Source organism: Diachasmimorpha longicaudata, unplaced genomic scaffold, assembly GCF_034640455.1.
Source record: "Diachasmimorpha longicaudata isolate KC_UGA_2023 unplaced genomic scaffold, iyDiaLong2 ctg00000303.1, whole genome shotgun sequence".
Taxonomy (NCBI): domain Eukaryota; kingdom Metazoa; phylum Arthropoda; class Insecta; order Hymenoptera; family Braconidae; genus Diachasmimorpha; species Diachasmimorpha longicaudata.
In genome coordinates, this window is record NW_026974073.1 from 5649 (window position 1) to 10000 (window position 4352).

The window sequence follows — 4352 nt, forward strand, 5'->3', positions numbered from 1 at the left end:
CCGAAGCAATACGAATCAAAAAGAACTACGAATGGGGACTTAGAATAATTTTTCATTTTTCCCAACTTTGAAAATAATCACTTGAAAAAAATCTTAGAATCCAAAGAATAGTATACTTGATCGTTCTACAAGTCGAAAATTGGAAAAATAAGTGATATTTTTGCTTGATGCTATTTTTGTCGGTATGCAAAATCGTTGTCAAGATTCTCAAACCTTAAAATCAGGCCAGCCGGCAATTGGCGGGTGAAAATTTCAATCAATTCCCATTCCTCACATCAAACTATGCATATAACAATAGCTTTTATGCTGAATGACGGCTATCCGGCTGTCCCTATCCAAAAATTGAGAAATCCATAAGTGTCCCTACCTACTTTGCGCCGAAGCAATACGAATCAAAAAGAACTACGAATGGGGACTTAGAATAATTTTTCATTTTTCCCAACTTTGAAAATAATCACTTGAAAAAAATCTTAGAATCCAAAGAATAGTATACTTGATCGTTCTACAAGTCGAAAATTGGAAAAATAAGTGATATTTTTGCTTGATGCTATTTTTGTCGGTATGCAAAATCGTTGTCAAGATTCTCAAACCTTAAAATCAGGCCAGCCGGCAATTGGCGGGTGAAAATTTCAATCAATTCCCATTCCTCACATCAAACTATGCATATAACAATAGCTTTTATGCTGAATGACGGCTATCCGGCTGTCCCTATCCAAAAATTGAGAAATCCATAAGTGTCCCTACCTACTTTGCGCCGAAGCAATACGAATCAAAAAGAACTACGAATGGGGACTTAGAATAATTTTTCATTTTTCCCAACTTTGAAAATAATCACTTGAAAAAAATCTTAGAATCCAAAGAATAGTATACTTGATCGTTCTACAAGTCGAAAATTGGAAAAATAAGTGATATTTTTGCTTGATGCTATTTTTGTCGGTATGCAAAATCGTTGTCAAGATTCTCAAACCTTAAAATCAGGCCAGCCGGCAAGTGGCGGGTGAAAATTTCAATCAATTCCCATTCCTCACATCAAACTATGCATATAACAATAGCTTTTATGCTGAATGACGGCTATCCGGCTGTCCCTATCCAAAAATTGAGAAATCCATAAGTGTCCCTACCTACTTTGCGCCGAAGCAATACGAATCAAAAAGAACTACGAATGGGGACTTAGAATAATTTTTCATTTTTCCCAACTTTGAAAATAATCACTTGAAAAAAATCTTAGAATCCAAAGAATAGTATACTTGATCGTTCTACAAGTCGAAAATTGGAAAAATAAGTGATATTTTTGCTTGATGCTATTTTTGTCGGTATGCAAAATCGTTGTCAAGATTCTCAAACCTTAAAATCAGGCCAGCCGGCAAGTGGCGGGTGAAAATTTCAATCAATTCCCATTCCTCACATCAAACTATGCATATAACAATAGCTTTTATGCTGAATGACGGCTATCCGGCTGTCCCTATCCAAAAATTGAGAAAGCCATAAGTGTCCCTACCTACTTTGCGCCGAAGCAATACGAATCAAAAAGAACTACGAATGGGGACTTAGAATAATTTTTCATTTTTCCCAACTTTGAAAATAATCACTTGAAAAAAATCTTAGAATCCAAAGAATAGTATACTTGATCGTTCTACAAGTCGAAAATTGGAAAAATAAGTGATATTTTTGCTTGATGCTATTTTTGTCGGTATGCAAAATCGTTGTCAAGATTCTCAAACCTTAAAATCAGGCCAGCCGGCAAGTGGCGGGTGAAAATTTCAATCAATTCCCATTCCTCACATCAAACTATGCATATAACAATAGCTTTTATGCTGAATGACGGCTATCCGGCTGTCCCTATCCAAAAATTGAGAAAGCCATAAGTGTCCCTACCTACTTTGCGCCGAAGCAATACGAATCAAAAAGAACTACGAATGGGGACTTAGAATAATTTTTCATTTTTCCCAACTTTGAAAATAATCACTTGAAAAAAATCTTAGAATCCAAAGAATAGTATACTTGATCGTTCTACAAGTCGAAAATTGGAAAAATAAGTGATATTTTTGCTTGATGCTATTTTTGTTGGTATGCAAAAATAGCATCACAGAATTTTTAATTAAAAAAAATATATATTCATATATAATTGAATGCATAAAATTAAACTAGATTCCATACAACTATTTTATAGTTTATCAAGTAACCGATATTATTAATTTTCAATGATGTCTTGGAACGTTGATGCTATTTTTGTTGGTATGCAAAAATAGCATCACAGAATTTTTAATTGAAAAAAATTATATTCATATATAATTGAATGCATAAAATTAAACTAAATTCTATACAACTAATTTATATTTTATCAAGTAACCGACATTATTAATTTTCAATGGTGTCTTGGAACGTTGATCCTATTTTTGTTGGTATGCAAAAATAGCATCACAGAATTTTTAATTAAAAAAAATATATATTCATATATAATTGAATCCATAAAATTAAACTAAATTCTATACAACTATTTTATAGTTTATCAAGTAACCGATATTATTAATTTTCAATGATGTCTTGGAACGTTGATGCTATTTTTGTTGGTATGCAAAAATAGCATCACAGAATTTTTAATTGAAAAAAATATATATTCAGATATAATTGAATGCATAAAATTAAACTAAATTCTATACAACTAATTTATATTTTATCAAGTAACCGATATTATTAATTTTCAATGATGTCTTGGAACGTTGATGCTATTTTTGTTGGTATGCAAAAATAGCATCACAGAATTTTTAATTGAAAAAAATTATATTCATATATAATTGAATGCATAAAATTAAACTAAATTCTATACAACTAATTTATATTTTATCAAGTAACCGACATTATTAATTTTCAATGGTGTCTTGGAACGTTGATCCTATTTTTGTTGGTATGCAAAAATAGCATCACAGAATTTTTAATTAAAAAAAATATATATTCATATATAATTGAATCCATAAAATTAAACTAAATTCTATACAACTATTTTATAGTTTATCAAGTAACCGATATTATTAATTTTCAATGATGTCTTGGAACGTTGATGCTATTTTTGTTGGTATGCAAAAATAGCATCACAGAATTTTTAATTGAAAAAAATATATATTCAGATATAATTGAATGCATAAAATTAAACTAAATTCTATACAACTAATTTATATTTTATCAAGTAACCGATATTATTAATTTTCAATGATGTCTTGGAACGTTGATGCTATTTTTGTTGGTATGCAAAAATAGCATCACAGAATTTTTCATTGAAAAAAATATATATTCATATATAATTGAATGCCTAAAATAAAAATAAATTCTATGTAACTAATTTATAATTTATCAAGTAACCGATATTATTAATTTTCAATGATGTCTTGGAACGTTGATCCTATTTTTGTTGGTATGCAAAAATAGCATCACAGAATTTTTAATTGAAAAAAATATATATTCATATATTTAAATGTACAAAATTAAAATAAAACCTGTATAACTGATGTATAAATTATCAAGTAACCGATATTATTAATTTTTAAAGATGACTTAAATGTTGATGCTATTTTTGTTGGTATGCAAAAATAGCATCACAGGATTTTTAATTGAAAAAAATTATATTCATATATAATTGAATGCATAAAATTAAACTAAATTCTATACAACTAATTTATATTTTATCAAGTAACCGATATTATTACTTTTCAATGGTGTCTTGGAACGTTGATCCTATTTTTGTTGGTATGCAAAAATAGCATCACAGAATTTTTAATTAAAAAAAATATATATTCATATATAATTGAATCCATAAAATTAAACTAAATTCTATACAACTATTTTATAGTTTATCAAGTAACCGATATTATTAATTTTCAATGATGTCTTGGAACGTTGATGCTATTTTTGTTGGTATGCAAAAATAGCATCACAGAATTTTTAATTGAAAAAAATATATATTCAGATATAATTGAATGCATAAAATTAAACTAAATTCTATACAACTAATTTATATTTTATCAAGTAACCGATATTATTAATTTTCAATGATGTCTTGGAACGTTGATGCTATTTTTGTTGGTATGCAAAAATAGCATCACAGAATTTTTCATTGAAAAAAATATATATTCATATATAATTGAATGCCTAAAATAAAAATAAATTCTATGTAACTAATTTATAATTTATCAAGTAACCGATATTATTAATTTTTAATGATGACTTGAAACGTTGATGCTATTTTTGTTGGTATGCAAAAATAGCATCACAGAATTTTTAATTGAAAAAAATATATATTCATATATTTAAATGTACAAAATTAAAATAAAACCTGTATAACTGATGTATAAATTATC